A 22,504-nucleotide genomic window follows, 5' to 3' on the forward strand; every position below is an offset into this window, starting at 1 on the left:
TTCAGCTAAACACAAACACCGCAAAAGTGTAAAAATAGCCTTGGTCCCAAACGGACAGAAAATGGAAAAGTGCTGTGGTCATTAAGGGGTTAACCCCTTAAGGACAAGGCCATTTTTCAATTTCTTTCCCTTAAGGACCAGGGCTATTTTTACATTTCTGCGGTGTTTGTGTTTAGCTGTAATTTTCCACTTACTCATTTACTGTACCCATACATATTATATATCGTTTTTCTCGCTATTAAATGGACTTTCTAGAGATACCATTATTTTCATCATATCTTATAATTTACTATAAAAAAATTATAAAATATAAGGAAAAAAATGGAAAAAAAAACACTTTTTCTAACTTTGACCCCCAAAATCTGTTACAAATCTACAACCACCAAAAAACACCCATGCTAAATAGTTTCTAAATTTTGTCCTGAGTTTAGAAATACCCAATGTTCACATGTTCTTTGCAAGTTATAGGGCAATAAATACAAGTAGCACTTTGCTATTTCCAAACCACTTTTTTTCAAAATTAGCGCTAGTTACATTGGGACACTGATATCTTTCAGGAATCCCTGAATATCCCTTGGCATGTATATATTTTTTTTTAGCAGACATCCCAAAGTATTGATCTAGGCCCATTTTGGTATATTTCATGCCACCCTTTCACCGCCAAATGAGATCAAATAAAAAATTTTTTTTCACTTTTTCACAATTTTTTTCACAAACTTTAGGTTTCTCACTGAAATTATTTGCCAACAACTTGTGTAATTATGGCATAATAGGTTGTAAACACTTCTCTGGGATCCCCTTTGTTCAGAAATAGCAGACATATATGGCTTTGGCGTTGCTTTTTGGTAATTAGAAGGCCGCTAAATACCGCTGTGCACCACACGTGTATTATGTCAAGCAGTGAAGGGGTTAATTAGGGAGCATGTAGGGAGCTTCTAGGGTTAATTTTAGCTTTAGTGTAGTGTAGTAGACAACCCCAAGTATTGATCTAGGCCCATCTTGGTATATTTCATGCCACCATTTCACCGCCAAATGCAATCAAATGAAAAAAAAAAAAAAAGTTACCTTTTTCACAATTTTAGGTTTCTCACTGAAATTATTTACAAACAGCTTGTGCAATTATGGCACAAATGACTGTAAAAGCTTCTCTGTGATCCCCTTTGTTCAGAAATAGCAGACATATATGGCTTTGGCGTTGCTTTTTGGTAATTAGAAGGCCGCTAAATGCAGCTGCGCACCACACGTGTATTATGCCCAGCAGTGAAGGGGTTAATTAGGGAGCTTGCAGGGCTAATTTTAGCTTTAATGTAGAGATCAGCCTCCCACCTGACACCCCCTGATCCCTCCTAAATAGCTCTCTTACCTCCCCCACAATTGTCCCTGCCATCTTAAGTACTGGCAGAAAGTCTGCCAGTACTAAAATAAAAGGTATTTCCAAAAAAATTAAAAACTTTTTTTTAGCATATTTACATATGCTGATGTTTAGGATCCCCCCTTAGCCCCCAACCTCCCGGATCCCCCCTCAAACAGCTCTCTAACCCTCCCCCTCTAACGTATTGGTAGCCATCTTGGGTACTGGCAGCTGTCTTCCAGTACCCAGTTTACAATAAAATATATTTTTTATTATTTTTTTTATAATTTTCCTGTAGTGTAGCTTGCCCCCCACCTCCCTCCCTCCGAGATCCCTTAGATCATTTTTATTTATTTATTTTTTTCCCACTTTCTGTTCAAATTTTTTATGCAGTGTAGCGGTTCCCACCTGCTCCCTACCCATGCGCACGCTCCGTGCACGCGTGCGCTCCCGTGCGCGCGTCCCGGTGATCCCGCCCATGATCCCGCCCCCCTCCACATCACACGGCCCATCGATGGCCGCCCACCCGCCTCCCAGACCTGCTCCCATCCACCAACGATACCGGCCATCGATGTCCGGTGCAGAGAGGGCCACAGAGTGGCTCTCTCTGCATCGGATGGCCAAGGAGAGTTATTGCTGGACCCCTCGATGTCGAGGCATCACTGCAATAACCGGAAAGCGTCTGGAAGCGATCAGGATCGCTTCCAGCCACTTTAAACCCTAATGTCGTACAGGGTACGTCGCTGGTCTTTAAAGACTAGGTTGTGTGCGACGTACCCTGTACAACATGCGTCGTTAAGGGGTTAAGACACTTATAAATTCACTTCTATTTTCAAATGTGCTACATTCTCTTGGTATCCCTTGTTGAAAAAGAATACGCACTTATCCTACACTAGTGGGAGCTAGCTGCTGATTGGTGCCTGCACACTTTTGTCTCTTGTGATTGGCTAACTAGATGTGTTCATCTAGTTGCTAGTAGTGTAATGCTGTTGCTTCAGCAAAGGTAAATAAGATAATGAAGCAAATCTGATAATAGAAATAAACTGGAAAGTTGTTTAAAATTGTTTTCTTATGCGAGTTATCCACACAAATTATTTGCTGCTTTTCAACAGACCAAGCACTTTAGAAAATAACTTCAGTTTGCATTAAAACCCAAATATGGTAAAAAGTAATGATATCAAATGTAACATATAAGATTTTTTATTACATACAGCAACACATTAAAGGGATAGAAAACCCCAAAATGTTCTCTTTCATGATTTGGATACAACATACAATTTTTAAACAACATTCCAATTACTTCTATTATCAAATTTGCTTAATTCTCTTGTTATCCTTTTCTGAATAAATTGCAGTGCACTACTGGCAGCTAGCTGGACACATCCAGTAAGCCAATCACAAGAGACAAATGTGTGCAAACACCAATCAGCAGCCAGCTCCCACTAGTGTAGGATATGTGCGTATTCTTATTCAACAAGGGATTACAAGAGAACAAAGCACATTTGAAAATAGAAGTGAATTTAAAAGTGTCTTAAAATTACATGCTCTAGCTGAATGATACAAGTTTAATTTTAAAACAGTAGAAAGGGAGACAGCGCACATCCGACTCAAGGTAGTAGTTTATTTGATGAAAGAAGACACACACTAGTAATAGAACTTACTAGATGGTAGATAAAAATAAGCCTAAAATAGTGTGGTATTAAAATTCACAATAGGAATATGGCAGCATCAGTCCAATCGGAAGGAGCCGTCTACGTTCAGAGGATTCAAAAGTTCCCGGCTATTGCTACGAATGCGTGATTAACAGGACACGTCACTGAGCGTCCTTCCAGCTGGTGCTACGGATCCACAGGATGACCAAAAAGCTCAACGCGTTTCGCCAGTGACAGCCTGGCCTTCTCAAGAAAGGCCGGGCTGTCACCGGCAAAACGCGTTGAGCTTTTTGACAATCCTCTAAAAAAATATTGTGTGGCAATAGTTTTATATTACAGTGTAATGGGTAACAGTGAGCAGAAAAAAAACTTGTATTTATTTTTCACTACCACCAATGTCTTCACCGTCTGCAGCACACCAGGCTTTATGGTTAGTTGTGCAGCACATTATCTAATTATTAAGCACTACACTGCAGAACTAAAGGCTGGTGTACTGCAGGGGGCGTAGCAGACATTGGTGCCAGTGAGTGCAAAACATTATGTCATTAATAAGGTGTTTTTCCATAACCATTGTCACCAGTTCCATATACTTTATCTATCTTACCCACACACCTCATCCCCAGCACCTTATATACACACACTTAACAGAGATTCCTACTTACATAGATGGCTAGCTGAGTCAATATAAACATTACCAAAAACTATATTGGGCTAGACTGTAAATGTTTGACTATAGGAGTTGGTTCTTATAAAGTACTTACTAAATTCCAACAGTTATAGTGGCACAAGTGTTGTGGAACCAGCTTTATTGACTCATTTCTCTTGGGTAAGTGTGATTGGGAGTCCATGCTACATTGCATCCATAAGCATTTTTCATGTATCTGCTGAGTGACATAGTGCATGCTCTCAAACCTCTTAGCCAGCACAGATGGATTGCTCCTATATAGGTCTAAATATAAAGAAGGATATTGCTATACTCTTAATACTATATGCTAATTAGCTTTCTCCTTTATTAACAGACCTCTAAACATATAATGTGTTAACCGGTGTCAACTAATATAGTAATAGCACCTGTGAAACTATTAGGGTAACTTAGTATAGCACAAACACAAACTAACTACGGTTGTGCACTTAAAGGGACATGGAAATAAAAAAAATGTCTTTCATGATTCAGATAGAGAATACAATTTTAAACAACTTTCTAATGTACTTCTATTATCTAATTTGTTTCATTCTTTTGATAACATTTGTTGAAGGAGCAGAAATGCACTTCTGGTTTCTAACTGAACACATGGGTGAGCCAATGACAGTCAGTAAATATAGTAAATATATGCAGCCACCAATCAGCAGCTAGAACCTAGGTTCTTTGCTGCTCCTGATCTTACCTGGATAAACCTTTCAGCAAAGGATAACAAGAAAAGAAAGCAAATGAAAAAAATAGTGTTTTTCATGTCCCTTTAAGTCAATCCCAATATACTATAGTCAGTCCTGCTAACTGGGAGTCTCTCAGTTATGTAAGATGTCTGCAAGATCTAAGCTGCAACTAAATTAAAACTGTGTTAAACTGCGATATAAACCACAAATAGTTGTTTACTATATTGATCATCTATCTTATATGATACAGAGTGGTTTGAGAAAATATAATAAAACCTAGAACTCTATTTTGCTTCACCTTCAGAATAAAGCAAGAAGGCTCAGCTTTGGACATATAATTACCTCTAGATCTCTAGCAAAGAATAGGAGCTTCAACCCTGGCTAGAGGGCCTGTTACTAAACTGTGGGGATTCTAATGGTTTCATTGCTACACAGCCCCAACACAAGAGGAGGGCTAGCATACATATTGTCCCATCTCAGTCATCGTAATGTACAAATCACAAAGGAGCAAGTGCTAGTAAGTAATTCTTACATGCATACAATAAAATTGTATATAGGGCAAAAAGAAACCAATTCATTTGATGCGCTTTTTCATCTGGAAGACCAGGCTAATGAGAAAAGTTGAAGGTATACAACAGGTGACAGTCGTCTTAGACGTTAGATCCCAATATCAACAGTGAACTCAAGGATTCAGACCACATTGAAAGTTCCATGTAGTAGAGAGGCATCTTAGTGAATCTTAGTGGGTTAATATCTATGTGATTATGTTTCATTGTTTTATTGCTATAGCACTTTTACTTTACATCCCATTAAAGTATAAGTGCATTCAACTTTGTCATTCACCCTTGTCATTCCATAGAAATCAGCTAAAATCCCACTTAATCTCTCACGCTGAATCTGATACTCTATTTAGGGAATATATCTGGTAATTATCTGTGTGATATGTCTCATAGTTTGGTACATCCCATCAAAGTCTATGGGCATTCTATTTTGTCATTCACCCTTGTCATTCCACAGAAAATAGCTATAATCCCATATATACTCACTTAGAATATGCTATTGTACTTGGGGAACATACCTAGTAAATATTTATTTGATATGTTTCATAGTTTTGTTGTTATAGCACTTTTAACTTTACATCCCATTAAAGTCTATGGGCATTTCATTTTGTAATTCACCCTTGTCATTTCATAGAAAGCAGCTATAATCTCACTTTCAGAATATGCTACTGTACCTGGGGAACATATCTGGTAAATATCTATTAGATTTGTCTCATAGTTTTGTTGCTATATCACTTTTAACTTTACATCCCATTAAACTCTATGGCATGACATCAACGGCAATAGGGGGAGGTAAGTGTAGCAATCTGGTCTGATTACGGGCCTGCCAACGGCACTTACTCAGATAGACATGTTGCGACTTGTTCTCCCCAGCCTTTGACCTTTATCAAAAGCCATAATTTAGACCCCACAAAGCCTGCAAGAGGGTGGGTTATTACATAGAAGGGGATCTGTCTAGTGTGCTGCAGGGGAATTTTCAGTGGTGCAAAAAAGCAGCCATCTTGACTCATTTTACCCAGACCTAGCAGTGACGATCATCAACTTAATCCCCACAGCAGACACACTACAATTAACTTCTTGGGTGCTAACCGTTATTTGCAAACCTAGTATATTTTATTTATATACAGTACCCACGTTCATGAGGGGATATTAAGCCTTTCCCTGCCGCATAGGATACTTGCATAAAAGGCCCAAGTATAACTTTCAAGACACACTGGTTATTTGGACCTTTTGAAGGCTTAGGAAACACAATGATAATGAAGCTGCTTATGGCCGACTAATTAATAAACTTTATGCAGCACCTTGAATAATATCTGGCATTTGTCTTCTCATGCCCAGTACAAACTACTATGTATTCAATCTCAAAATTATCCTCTTCAGAGGATAACCTCCAGCTACCAAAATTAGTAGTCTGAACCCTGGAGAATATATCTATACATGAGGGAGACGCTAATATAAGAGATTGAGTGGCAGATGATAATATGTGGAGATTGCCTCTTCTCAATTTTTCCAGTGAACCAAAAGCGAGCTACATACACATACAGTATATACATCAACCCTGGTGAGACTTAAAGAGATACACACCTAGGCAGAGGTGAGTGTTAAGATGTGAGGAGACTAACCATAGTCAAAAGAATCCTCTCTTCAGCAAGGGTGGAGTAGAGAGGGGTCACCTTTATTGTTCCTATAGCTATATTTTCACTTCTTAGACTACTTCAACTCCATCATATAACTGATTGGCTGTTCCATTCAGCAATGTCGTCTAGAAGACCAGTGAAAGGGGATAAAACACCCAAAGTACCTAATATGAATGCTTTCTTTAGATCGTCTCAAACTCCAAAAACACCAAATTCTGCAGCTACAGGTTCCGATGATCCGGAAGAGAATGACACTGATCCCATACAAATGGAAAAAGACCTTACTCCAGCAACAAGAGCTGATCTGAGGAATCTGGTTTCCAAAAAGGATATATCTGCAAACTTTGAGAAGTTGTGGAATAAAACAGATAATATGCACACTTCTGTAACCAACAGTCTCTCTGAAATCAAATCTGAGATAGCCGATCTAGGAGGAAGAATAGACAGATTCTATAGTTGAGGATCTCAATGAAGTGTCTCAATCAGTTGTGTCTCAACACCAATTAATTAATTAATGAGATGCAGGATAAGTTAGAGGATCTAGAGAATAGGAGCAGGAGAGACAATATTAGACTAAAATGTGTACCTGAATCTATCTCCAATTTATTATTATAAATACCTGATAATAATAATGATACCACGTTAGGACATTGAATATGTTGTCTGCCACTCAAAACATTTATATGCAAGTGCTGTTTTAACAACACTTTCATATAAGTTCAATATTGTTATAAAATGTTTATACTAGTACCCAACAGTTGGGTTCTTCATTTTTTTCATGTGATATGTGTACAACTAGTATAGTTATGTTTATTTTGTTATGTGTTTAAGGATGCCGGGACTCTGGGAGGCCCATCCTTGGAACTCAGGTACTTTACTACTTATAAGGCTACTCACTGCATAAATAGAGGTATAGTTTACTTACAATCAGCAACATGTGATATGTTCATTTTGACAAAAAAAATGACACACACCTTACACATTGTTTCCCATAATGTTCAAAGTCTGAACTCGGATATTAAACGCCGAACTGCCTTGAATCAATACAATGCTCTGGGAGCAAATATACGGCTAGATTACGAGTTTGGCGTTAGCCTTAAAAAGCAGCGTTGAGAGGTCCCAACGCTGCTTTTTAACGCCCGCTGGTATTACGAGTCTTGCAGGTACAGGTGTACCGCTCACTTTTTTTCACAACGCGAAAATACCGCAAATCCACTTACGTCAATTGCATATCCTATCTTTTCAATGGGATTTTCCTAATGCCGGTATCACGAGTCTTCCTAAAAGTGAGCGGTACACCCTCTCCTGTCAAGACTCCAACCGCATTTTAAAGTCAGTAGTTAAAGGGACAGTCAAGTACAAAAAAAACTTTCATGATTTAAATAGGGCATGCAATTTTAAACAACTTCCCAATTTACTTTTATCACCAATTTTGCTTTGTTCTCTTGGTATTCTTAGTTGAAAGGTAAAACTAGGAGGTTCATATGCTAATTTTTTAGACCTTGAAGACTGCCTCTAATCTGAATACATTTTGACCACTAGAGGGCATTAGTTCACATGTTTCATATAGATAACATTGAGCTCATGCACGTAAAGTGACCTAGGACTGAGCACCGATTGGCTAAACTGTATGTCTGTCAAAAGAACTGAAATAAGGGGCAGTCAGCAGAAGCTTAGATACAAGATAATTACAGAGGTAAAAAGTATATTAATATAACTGTGTTGGTTGTGCAAAACTGGGGAATGGGTAATAAAGGTATTATCTTTCTTTTTAAACAACAAAAATTCTGGTGTTGACTGTCCCTTTAAGAGTTTTACACTACAAAACTGTAGCATAAAACTCTAAACTAAAGTGCTAAAAAGTACACTAACACCCATAAACTACCTATTAATCCCTAAACCGAGGCCCCCGCACATCGCAAACACTTTAATAAATATTTTAACCCCTAATCTGCCGAACCGGACATCGCCACCACTTTAATAAATGTATTAACCCCTAAACCGCCACACTCCCGCCTTGCAAACACTAGTTAAATATTATTAACCCCTAATCTGCCGTCACTAACATCGCCGACACCTACCTACATTTATTAACCCCTAATCTGCCGCCCCCAACGTCGCCGCCACTATATTAAATGTATAAACCCCTAAACCTAAGTCTAACCCTAACACCCCCCCTAACTTAAATATGATTTAAATAAATCTAAATAAAATAACTACAATTAAATAAATTATTCCTATTTAAAAATAAATACTTACCTATAAAATAAACCCTAAAATAGCTACAATATAACTAATAATTACATTGTAGCTACCTTAGGGTTTATTTTTATTTTACAGGCAACTTTGTATTTATTTTAACTAGGTAGAATAGTTATTAAATAGTTATTAACTATTTAATAGCTACCTAGCTAAAATAAATACAAATTTACCTGTAAAATAAAACCTAACCTAAATTACAATTGCACCTAACACTACACTATAATTAAATAAATGAACTAAATTAAATTAATTACAATTAAATAAAAAAACTAAAGTACAAAAAACCCCAAAAAACACTAAATTACAGAAAATAATAAAATAATTACAAGTTTTTAAACTAATTACACCTAATCTAATCTCACTAATAAAATAAAAAAGCCCCCCAAAATAAAAAAAATCCCTACCCTATACTAAATTACAAATGGCCCTTAAAAGAGCTTTTTGCGGGGAACTGCCCCAAAGTAATCAGCTCTTTTACCTGTAAAAAAAGTAGAATACCCCACCAACATTAAAACCCACCACCCACACAACCAACCCTAACCCACCCCATCCCCCCTTAAAAAAACCTAACACTAACCCCTTGAAGATCACCCTACCTTGAGACGTCTTCACCCACCCGGGCCGAAGTCCTCAACGAAGCCGGGCGAAGTGGTCCTCCAAACGGGCAGAAGTCTTCATCCAAGCCAGGAAGAAGAGGTCCTCCAGACGGGCAGAAGTCTTCATCCAGTCGGCATCTTCTATCTTCATCCAGATGACATCTTCTATCTTCATCCATCCGGCGCGGAGCGGCTCCATCTTCAAGACATCCGACGCGGAGCATCCTCTTCCATCGACGGCGACTGGAACAATGACGGGTCCTTTAAATGACGTCATCCAAGATGGCGTCCCTTGAATTCCAATTGGCTGATAGAATTCTATCAGCCAATCGGAATTAAGGTAGAAAAAATCCTAATGGCTGATGCAATCAGCCAATAGGATTGAAGTTCAATCCTATTGGCTGATTAGAACAGCCAATAGGATTGAGCTCGCATTCTATTGGCTGATTGGAACAGCCAATAGAATGCGAGCTCAATCCTACTGGCTGATTGCATCAGCCAATAGGATTTTTTCTACCTTAATTCCGATTGGCTGATAGAATTCTATCAGCCAATCGGAATTCAAGGGACGCCATCTTGGATGACGTCATTTAAAGGACCCGTCATTGTTCCAATCGCCGTCGATGGAAGAGGATGCTCCGCGGCAGATGTCTTGAAGATGGAGCCGCTCCGTGCAGGATGGATAAAGATAGAAGATGCCGTCTGGATGAAGACTTCTGTCTGTCTGGAGGACCTCTTCTTCCCGGCTTGGATGAAGACTTCTGCCTGTCTGGAGGACCACTTTGCCCCCGGCTTCGTTGAGGACTCCGGCCCGGTTGGGTGAAGACTTCTCAAGGTAGGGTGATCTTCAAGGGGTTAGTGTTAGGTTTTTTTAAGGGGGGATTGGGTGGGTTTTAGAGTAGGGTTGGGTTTGTGGGTGGTGGGTTTTAATGTTGCGGGGTGTTGTACTTTTTTTTACAGGTAAAAGAGCTGATTACTTTGGGGCAATGCCCTTTTAAGGGCTATTTGTAATTTAGTATAGGGTAGGGCTTTTTATTTTGGGGGGCTTTTTTATTTTATTAGTGGGATTAGATTAGGTGTAATTAGTTTAAAAACTTGTAATTATTTTATTATTTTCTGTAATTTAGTGTGTTTTTTTGTACTTTAGTTTTTTTTATTTAATTGTAATTAATTTAATTTAGTTCATTTATTTAATTAATTATTGTGTAGTGTTAGGTGTAATTGTAATTTAGGTAAGGTTTTAGTTTACAGGTAAATTTGTATTTATTTTAGCTAGGTAGCTATTAAATAGTTAATAACTATTTAATAACTATTCCACCTAGGTAAAATAAATACAAAGTTGCCTGTAAAATAAAAATAAATCCTAAAATAGATATAATGTAATTATTAGTAATATCGTAGCTATCTTAGGGTTTATTTTATAGGTATTTAGTTTTAAATAGGAATAATTTAGTTAATTGTAGTTATTTTATTTAGATGTATTTAAATAATATTTAAGTTAGGGGGGTTAGGGTTAGACTTAGGTTTAGGGGTTAATAACTTTATTATAGTGGCGGCAACGTTGGGGGCGGCAGATTAGGGGGTTAATAAATGTAGGTAGGTGGCGGGGACATTGGGGGTGGCAGATTAGGGGTTAATAATATAATGCACGCGTCGGCGATGTCGGGGGCGGCAGATTAGGGGTTAATAAGTGTAAGATTAGGGATATTTAGACTCTGGGTTTATGTTAGGGTGTTAGGTGTAGACATAAATTTACTTTCGCCATAGGAATCAATGGGGCTGCGCTAGGAGCTGAACACTGCTTTTTTGCAGATGTTAGTTTTTTTTTTCCAGCCGGCTCTGCCCCATTGATTTCTATGGGGAAATCGTGCACGAGCACATTTAGCCAACTCACCACTACCGTAAGCAGCGCTGGTATTACAGCGAGATGTGGAGCTAAATTTTGCTCTCCGCTCACTTTTCTGCGGCTAACGTCGGGTTTCAGAAAACTCGTAATACCAGCGTTGTTTGTAGATGAGCGGTGAGCATAAACTGCTCGTTAGCACCGCACGGCTTTACCGACAAAACTCGTAATCTACCCGATATTGTTCTTGCAAGAAACCCACTTTATTAAGGCACAAATTACCCGCTATTGGGCTAGACGCTATACCAACCATTATCATGCTACAGCCGATACTAAAAAAAAGAGGAGTTTCTATTCTCATTCACTCCTCAATAAATTTTATTCACAAATTCACTATAGCGGACAGGGAGGGTAGATACCTAATTCTGAAATTCCAACTTATTAATATGGAGGTAAAGACCAAAGATGTAATTGCATGATCAAACCTATTAAGGATTCCCTTTCTTCTTACACTCAGCCATCAAACCCACAAAAGTGACTCCGGATTTCATATAGAAAAAACCACTTTCTTATAACAAAATAAAATGAAGTCCGTAGTCACTTTTGTGGGTTTGATAGCTGAGAGTAATGCTGGGGGGAGCCGGTTAGGTCCGTGAATCTCCATGGTATTTAACGGCTGACGGTGGGGCTGGGGGAAGCTGGGCTAGCATGGAGGCTAATGTAATAATTTATGTTCCAAAACATTGGACTTCTTATTTTGATAGAAGTTAGAACAATCACCTTCAGCCAGCAGTGAATCTTCAGCGCTGAGAGCGCTCTGGTGCGCCACACCCACCAATGTCTACATCACAATGCTGATGGGAGCCGGCTAGTTTCATGAATCTCTGGTGTTTGACGGCTGACGGTGGGGCTGGGGGAAGCTGGGCTAGTATGGAGGCTAATGGGATAATTTATGTTCCAAAACCTTGTGCTTCTTATTTTGATAGAAGTTAGAACAATCACCTTCAGCCAGCCTGGCTATGAATATTAAAATGTAATGGGCAGAAACGTGTCCCTATTGGATGGGGCACGGAAATAATTTTACATAAACCCTGCCTATTTTTATGGGAGGTTGTTAATTCTCAATTTACACAAATTAAAAAAGTTAAATCAAACATATTTAGAAACTTTGTTTCAGTAAAACAGTAGGTTTTATTTTATAACATATAATTATATAATTATAATAATGACTTATTTTCTTAATATTTTACAAAGACTTCTTACCCTTTAAGAGAAGGAGTGGGTTCCCAGAAGGATCTCTATTTGTTTGTTTCAGTTGTTATTGTATCACCTGGTTTCCCCCTCCCCCTTTTTGCTAGTTTATTGTATCAATAACAGTCATTCTTTTTCAGATATATCTCTATAGTCTTGAAACAATTACTGTAACTGTTTTCCAGACAAAAACATACAGACACTTCTGGATCCAACAATATTTTATACAAAAACATCTGTGTACTTTCAGAACCAACTCTTTTTTTACACAAAAACAGCTGGATCCTACCAGATCCATGTCTAATTTAGACAGATATACACAAATGTAAGTGTTTTCAACACAAACGCATTCAGACACTTATGAATCTAACAATATTTTACACAAAAACATCTAGGTCCTTTCAGAAACAACACATTTTGTTTGTGTGTAAATATAGCACTAGATTCAGCATAGAGTTAGTTCTGGTAGGATCCTGATGTTTTTGTGTACAATAGTTTGGATCCAGGAGTGTCTGGATGTGTTTGTGTTGAAAAGACTTGGGTTTGTATGTACCTGTCTAAATTAGACTCGGATCCGGCAGGATCCACCTGTTAGATGTAAAATAGAGTTGATTCTGGTAAGATCCTGGTCTTTTGGTGAACAATATCATTGGATCCAGCAATGTCTAGATGAGTTTGTATAGAAAACTTTTGGATTTTGTATGTGTCAGTCTAAATTAGATATGGATCAAGCAGGGTCTGTCTATTTTTCTGTAAAAAAAAGGGTTGGTTCTGAGAGGATAAGATGTTTTTGTCTAAAATAGCAATAGTTCAGGTAGTGCCTGGATGTTTTTGTGTGGAAAGCACTTACATTTATTTGTGTCTGTCTAAATTAGACATGGATCAAGCTGTTGCGGATATTTTTCTGTAATAAAAATGTCAGTTCTAGTAGGATCTATATGTTTGTTTGTTTTTTTAAATAGCATTAGATCCAGTAGAGTCTAGATATGTTTGTGTGGAAAACATTTGGATATGTGTGTGTCTGTGTAAGTTATCCATGGATCCGGTAGGATCCAACTGTTTAGCTGTTAAAAAGAGATGGTGCTAGTAGAATCCAAAAATGTCAAAAATAGTGATGGATCCACCAGTGTATAGTTGTGTTTGCATGGAAAACACTAAATTAGAGATGGATCCAGCAGAATGCGCCTTTTTTCATTAAATAGAGACGGTTCTGGAAGTTACCAGATGTGTTTGTATAAAATAGCATTAGATTCAGCAGTGTCTGGATGTGTTTGTTTGGAAAATACCTGAATTTGTGTGTGCGTCTGTCTTAATAGGACATGGATCCAACTGTTTTTCCGTAAAAAAAAGGCTTGTTCTGATAGGATCCAGATGTTTTTGTGCAAAATATTGTTGGATTCGGAAGTGTCTGGAAGTGTTTGCGTGGAAAACACATCAATTTGTGTGTATCTGTCTAAATTAGACATGGATCAAACAGGATCCGGCTTTTTTTCTGTAAAAAAGGATTGGTTCTGAAAGGACCCAGATGTTTTTGTGTAAAACATTGATGGATCCAGAAGTGCCTGGATGTGTTTGTGTGGGAAACATTTACTTTTGTAGGTATCTGTCTAAATTAGACATGTATCCGTCAGGATCCGGCTTTTTTCCTATAAAAAAGTGTTGGTTGGGAAAGGGCCCAGATGTTTTTGTGTAAATAATTGGTGGATCCAGAAGTGTCTGGATGTGTTTGTGTGGAAAACAGTTAAATTTGTGTGTATCTGTCTAAATTAGATATGGATTCGGCAGAATCTGGCTTTTTTCTGTAAAAAAGTGTTGGTTCTGAAAGGACCCAGATGTTTTTGTGTAAATAATTGGTGGATCCAGAAGTGTCTGGTTGTGTTTGTGTGGAAAACACTTACATTTGTGTGTATTTATCTAAATTAGACATGGATCCGGTAGGATTTGGCTGTTTTTGTGTAAAAAAAAAAGTGCTGGTTCTGAAAGGATCCAGATGTTTTTGTGTAAAATATTGGTAGATCCAGAAGTGCCTGGATGTGTTTGTGTGGAAAACAGTTAAATTTGTGTATATCTGTCTAAATTAGGCATGGATCCGGCTGTTACGCACAACCCCATTAAAGTATATGGGCATTGCATTTTGTCATTCATTCTTGTCATTCCTTTTAGTACATCCACTATCTGTCTCATAAACACAACCCTTTATAAACACAGAACGGTGCCATCTATCACACACATCACCTCTCCCCAGCACTTTATACTGTACACAGACAAATAACACTATAGAGAGGTACCATCTATCTTACACTCACACCACCTCTCCCCACACATTATATACAGACATATAACACTATACAGGGGTACCATCTATCTCACACTCACATCACCTCTCCCCAGCACCTTATACAGACATATAACACTATACAGAGATAAAGCTATCTCCCTCACACACACAGCACCTTATAAACAGGCATATAACACTATAGAAAGGTGCCATCTATCTCACACTCACATCCCCTCTCCCCAGAACCTTATACACAAAAATATAACACTGTAGAGAGGTACCATCTATCTCACACTCACATCCCCAGCACCTTATATATTGACAAATAACACTATAGAGATGTACCATCTATCTCACACTCACACCACCTCTCCCCACACATTATATACAGACATATAACACTATACAGGGGTACCATCTATCTCACACTCACATCACCTCTCCCCAGCACCTTATACAGACTGACATATAACACTATACAGAGATAAAGCTATCTCCCTCACACACACAGCACCTTATAAACAGGCATATAACACTATAGAAAGGTGCCATCTATCTCACACTCACATCCCCTCTCCCCAGAACCTTATACACAAACATATAAAACTGTAGAGAGGTACCATCTATCTCACACTCACATCCCCAGCACCTTATATATTGACAAATAACACTATAGAGATGTACCATCTATCTCACACCACCTCTCCCCAAACCTTATACAGGCATATAACACTATAAAGAGGTACAATCTATCTCTCTCTTTTACACACAACACTTTATAAACAGACATATAACACAGTAGAGAGGTACCATTAGTACAAACACACAGCACCTTATACACATAAAACACTACAGAGCTGCACACACAGTCACAGTGAATTACACACATGACACAGTTACACTCTGTGAATTACACATATCACATTATGTACTTACCGCACTATAAACACCAGGCAACTTAGGCAAGAAGCCAAGAAGCCCGCCCCGTACAAACTCAAAGAAAGCTGAATATCTCCACCTACCCACTCCCTCCCCTTGCCTGTACCATGTGACATATTTAGGTCCTTTAGTGTTGTGGGATCTAGCCACTACCAGATAACTGTGTGCTGTACGTAGACCTTTGTTAGTGGCTGTGTGTGACACAGGAGGAAGCGGCGTCACAGGTAAGGGCAGCAGCTTATTGTTTGAGGGGGCTGTGTGTGACAGCTAACGGAATCCGCTTGTTGTGTGAGAAGGGGGGCTGTGTATGAGGGAGACGGGGAGAGGGTGAGGAGTGGGCTTTGTAAAAGAGAGGAGGGTTAGATGGTGAGGAGGGGGTTGTGTGTAATCGAGAGGGGGCTGTTAGGGAGGGAAAGGGGTTAGAGAGTGAGGAGGGAGCTATTTGTGAGGGAAAGGGGTTAGAGGGTGAGGAGGGAGCTGTTTGTAGGGAAAGGGGTTAGAGGGTGAGGAGGGAGCTGTTTGTGAGGGAAAGGGGTTAGAGGGCGAGGAGGGTGCTGTGTGTGAGGTATAAGGGGTTTAGATTATGAGGACTAGGAGGGGGCTGTGTGTGAGGTGGTCTAAGAGGGTGAGGATGCAGATGTGGGGGGGTTAGAGGGTGAGGATTAGGAAGGGACTGTGTGTAAGAAGGAGGGGGTGAGGATACAGATGTGTGTGAGAGGGAGGAGGGACTGTGTCTGTGTGAGGTAGAGGGGGGGTAGAGGGTGAGGACTAGGAGGGTGTGTGTGAGCGGGAGGGGGTCTGAAGGGGTGAGGATGCAGATGTGTGTAAGGGGGAGGAGGGGACTATGTGTGAGAAAGAGGGGTTAATTGATGCAGGGCTGTGTGGTACAGGGTGAGGTAGAGACCGTGTTTTAGGTAGAGGGGGGTTATTTATGAAGGGGCTGTGTGTAAGGGAGAGGGGTTAGAGGGTGAGGACTAGGAGGGGGCTGCATGTAAGGGGGAGGAGGCTGAGGATGCAGTTGTGTGTAAGGGGAAGAAGGGTGAGATGGGGGCTGTGTGTGAGGGAGAGGGTTTAATGGATGAGGAGGGGACTGTGTGTGAGAAAGAGGGGGACTGAGGGGTTGAGTGTGAGTGGGTTGGAGGGTGAGGAGGGGGCTATATGAGGGAGTGGGGTTAATTGATGAGGAAGGGGCTGTGTGTGAGGGTGAGTGGGTTAGAGGTTGAGGAGGGGGCTTTGTGTAAGGGAGAGGGGGATTAGAAGGTTTGGAGGGGGCTGTGTGTTAGAGGGTGAGAACTAGGAGGGGCTATGTGTGAGATAGAGGGGGTCTAAAGGGGTGAATATGTGTGTGTGAGGGAGAAAAGGGTTAAAGGGTGAGAAGGGGGCTGTGTGTGAGGAAGGGGGTGTTAATGGATATAGAGGGGGCTGTGTGAAGAAGAATGAGGTTAGAAGTTAAAGGGATACTAAACCCAATTTTTTCTTTCAGGATTCAGAAAGAGTATGCAAATTTTTTTTTTTATTTTTTTTTTTTATTGAGGTAAACATGAGGCATACAAGTGAAAAATCACTACAAGTTTCAAATACATTACAATGTCAAAAGATTGTGGCAGATACAAGAAATAAACATTAGGAAACAATGTTATCATGCAGTAGGAAAATAGTTTGCCATATTAAATGTGAACCTTCCTAGGTACCCAGAAGGACACTCTTGGACCTTATAACAAAATGAAACTAATAATGAAGGTTATACTGGACTAAAGGAGACCTCTTTTAGGCCTCAAGACAAACCTAATTTTTTTGTTTTGTTATTTGCTTATATATATATATATATATATATATATATATATACATCAAAACAAGCAGCACTCCAAAGGTCTTATATCCATATGTCACCTTTATTTACGTGAACGTTTTCGGGCTACAAAGAACCCGTCCTCAGACTTACAAGGCTATGTAAACTTACCACCACGCTGTGTTATATCCACCACCAAACAAACAATGAACTACGCTCTCCACGTTAGATGCGCCTCCCCTGCGAGTGACGTCATCCGCCGTGGTAACGTAACAGGGACTGAAATAAAATGAATACATTTAGACAACAAATGTGCAAATAAACAAGCATAGGTAATACACATCCTATTCTAATATCGGGCAATAGAAAAATGGGCAATAGAAAAAATATATTGAAATATAACCTGTAATAATGTTGTGCAGTTCCTAGTGCTGTACCACACATGTCCCGGCGGTTACCATAGCAACCTATATCAACAATGTAGCACATTCAATGCGGCATATGTGGAGGGCAACATGAGAACTACAAACATATAGGTATAACATACTGCAACCAAAACATAACTGCAATAGACCATCTATATATGCAAGAACAGTAATAAATACCTCAACATACTAACAAAGGCCAATTATAATAAACTGCCCTGTAATTACAATATAGGACTAAAGCATAAGGGTAAGACAATTTTGTCAAAACTAACATAGGTTGCTAAATAAACTCTATTAATTAACTATATGCCATACCAAAAAGAAAAAGAAAAATAATAATAAATATAAAAATAAAATAAAATAATAATTAGAATGATTCTGGACTCTCAACAGAGACATCCATTTTTAGCAGAGACTTATAAGAACACATGCCAGTCCAACTGAGTATTAAGTCCATAGGGGACCAGAGTATTCAACTCAAATGTCCATTTGGCTTCCCTTTGTAGCAGCATACGGTTCTTATCTCCTCCTCTGGATAATGGCGGTACATGGTCAATGATCGTGTATTTAAGATCCATAACAGTGTGCTTCATTTCCAAAAAATGTCTGGCTACTGGTTGTTCCGATGCTCCTTTCTTAATCGCTGTCTTAATAGCAGATCGGTGATTTGCCATGCGTGTACGTAGGTCATCTGTAGTCTTCCCTACGTAATATAGTCCACAGATACAGTGTAAGAGGTACACTATATGTGTAGTGGTACACGTCAGGCGGAATCTGTGTTTGTACATTTTGCGTTTGTGTGGATGAGTGAAGCATGATCCAGTTATCAATCCTCCACAAGTAGTGCAGCCAAGACATCGAAATACACCTGGTTTTTTTATATCCAGCCATGTAGCTGTTTTGTAGCTTTGTACAGGGTCAGTGCTAATCAATAAGTCCCGTAAGGACTTCGACCTTCTGTAACCCACCCTGGGTGGTTGTGAGTTGTACAGAGGTAGGGATTTATCAGTATTGATGATCTTCCAATGCTTGTTTAAGATATCCATTAAGGGACCCTTATCCCCTGTGAAAGTAGTCACAAATGTCATTCTTCCATCCTCAATCTTAGGATCTCTATCTGGAAGTTGGCAGATATTGTCACATTGTTCTTTCAACAATTTATAAGGATAACTCCTTGTTCTAAACCGCTGTACCATCTCTTCCAATTGTAAATCTCTGTTACTTATTTCTGAGTTGTTCCTACTCACTCTCAGCAATTGCGATTTCGGCAATGCTCTCTTCAATGCCGGGGGATGGCAACTGGTGTAATGTAATAGGGAATTTCTGTCAGTTTCCTTTCTGTACAGTGTCGACTGGATTTTCCCATTCCCTTTATATAATCTAACATCCAGGAAGTCGATTTGTGTTCTACTATACACCATTTTGAACTTCAGAGCTACATTAGCCTCATTCAATTGTTGATACCAAGTCTCCAGGTCCTCCAAAGTACCAGACCAAATGAGAAACAGGTCATCTATATACCTCTTAAAAAATCGGATGTTCTTGACCTGAAACAATGTCGTCCCAAACTCTTCAAAATGGGCCATAAACAAGTTGGCATACGATGGGGCCATATTCGACCCCATCGCCGTCCCTTTCCTCTGTAGGTAAAAAGATTGTTCAAATCTGAAGAAATTGGTAGTCAGACAAAACTAGAAATTGAAGTAGGATCTCAGGAGGGGGTCCAATATAGGGATGTCTGCAGAGATGGAAAAAAACAGCTTGTAGTCCTTCTTCATGTGGGATTACAGTATATAGACTAGTCACATCTAGTGTGACTAGCCATATATCCTCGTCCAAATCCTCCAAATTTTGTAGCATCTCAAGAAGTGCCATAGAATCTCTCAAATAAGATGGTGTATGGTATACAATAGGCTGTAGGAATTTATCTACAAACGTAGCAAGAGGTTGCTGTAATGAGCCTATAGAGGACACAATTGGTCTTCCCGGCGAAGGAGAGATTCCCTTATGTATTTTAGGAAGGGTATATAGGACCGGAGTTCTGGGATATGTCACTAGTAGATAGAGATAAGTATCCCTATTAATGAACCCCTGGTCATATACCAATTTAGCATATTCATCCAGCTTTTTCTTGAATAATTGTGTAGGGTCACCAGTTAGTGGTCTATACGTGTTCTCATCCGCAAGCTGTGACAAGATCTCTGTCCTGTAGTCCTTATAGTTAAGGATGACCACTGCCCCACCCTTGTCGGCCTCACGTATAATTAGCTCTTTATTGCCTGATAGATTTTTTTAATACCTTCCAGTCTTCCTTTGAGAAGTTATTGAAAGTCTCTCTTTGATGTGTACTAATAGAATGATTCATATCATCCTGTATTAATCTCGTAAAGGTATTAATGCTGGAATTGTTGAAAGGAGGGGTATATGTCGACTTCTTTTTCAGTTGGTCATATTCCATTTCAGATTCCCCAAATTTCTCCTTTAAAGAGAGTAATCTTTGAAATTTTTTGGTGTCAATATAGAACTCAAATGGATCAGTTCTGCTGGTGGGAACAAAAGTGAGTCCTTTATTCAAAATTTTTATTTCAGAGTCACTCAAGGGGTAATCACTCAGGTTGACTACTATGTTATTCGTCATTTCCGAGGGTGTAAGGGTGGTCTTCCCCTTGTACCCCCCTCTCCTTGTCTGCCCCCTCTTACTCTGAAGTTTTTTGAGCGAGTAGTCACTCCTTGGGGGTGTTGAACTACCTGAGTAGGATTCTGTGGTTGATCTGTATCAGAGCCTGAACCAGACCCTGAGCTCTCTACAGTAGTCAAATCCTGAGGTTTATAGTATCGTGCCCGTCTCCTCCTAACAAAGTGTTGTCTCTGTCTCTCACTGACCGTCAATTGCCATAAATAGACTCTTTTGTCCCTATAGTCACTTATTACAGCCTCCAATTTTTTATTCTTAAACTGAATTAAATCAGTTTCATATTTCTCAAGCTTGCTCTGGAGTTTGTTTATCCAATCCTCTGTACTGTCAGCCTCCAATCTAGGTAAATTTGGTAATTCATAGGCTGTAATCTCTGCCTTAATTAGTTGTAATAATCTCCCCACTTCTTGTATGACAAGTAGTACAAGATCTAAAGAGCATTTATTTTCAATGCTGCACCATCTGTCACAAAATGAGGGATTGTTTCTGCCCAAAGTGGGTACATTCCTGATCCTAAATCCTCTAGGAATGAAACCTCTGCGGTAGTACTCTGAGAGGTATGCCCCATGCAAAGTTAGATCTTTTTCTTTTTGTTTAAGTTTTAATAGATGTGTATAAATATATGCTGGTTTATCCAAAGCAGGGCGTAGAGCTAATTTATCAAATAAAATCCCTTCTGCATCTGCTTCCGTAAAATGGAAGGTGCTGGCTCCAGGGATTGGATCAATATCCCCAATATCCTCTGTAATATCAGGTGTTGAAACCGTTGTCATAATGTATCCAAATATAATATCCAAAGTATAATGTCCCAAAAGAAATGTAAGAATGAAAACAGCAGCAAGGATAATACTTAAATTCTTATAATCGGGTGCAAACAAAAAAGTTAATAGAAATGTCCAGCAAAGTGCACTCCAGATCCTGCATGTATGCGCCTTGGGTGCTAGAGCCAAAATATTAATACATCAAAACAAGCAGCACTCCAAAGGTCTTATATCCATATGTCACCTTTATTTACGTGAACGTTTTCGGGCTACAAAGAACCCGTCCTCAGACTTACAAGGCTATGTAAACTTACCACCACGCTGTGTTATATCCACCACCAAACAAACAATGAACTACGCTCTCCACGTTAGATGCGCCTCCCCTGCGAGTGACGTCATCCGCCGTGGCAACGTAACAGGGACTGAAATAAAATGAATACATTTAGACAACAAATGTGCAAATAAACAAGCATAGGTAATACACATCCTATTCTAATATCGGGCAATAGAAAAATGGGCAATAGAAAAAAATATATTGAAATATAACCTGTAATAATGTTGTGCAGTTCCTAGTGCCGTACCACACATGTCCCGGCGGTTACCATAGCAACCTATATCAACAATGTAGCACATTCAATGCGGCATATGTGGAGGGCAACATGAGAACTACAAACATATAGGTATAACATACTGCAACCAAAACATAACTGCAATAGACCATCTATATATGCAAGAACAGTAATAAATACCTCAACATACTAACAAAGGCCAATTATAATAAACTGCCCTGTAATTACAATATAGGACTAAAGCATAAGGGTAAGACAATTTTGTCAAAACTAACATAGGTTGCATAGCACTTTGCTGGACATTTATTTATATATATATATATCAGCACCATAACAGTAAACATATAGTATATAACATGGGGTACCTCATTGCAGTTGTATTAGTATATACAGTTACACGTATTGATAGATAACATAATGCATATCTACTGCATGATCAGCTATTCAATAAGGTGAATTTGTGCTTTCTACCAGTAAGCAAGGATTAACACTCCAGCCACTCTCACTTTCAGGGTTATA

This window comes from Bombina bombina, chromosome 4 (assembly GCF_027579735.1).
Source record: "Bombina bombina isolate aBomBom1 chromosome 4, aBomBom1.pri, whole genome shotgun sequence".
Lineage (NCBI taxonomy): Eukaryota > Metazoa > Chordata > Amphibia > Anura > Bombinatoridae > Bombina > Bombina bombina.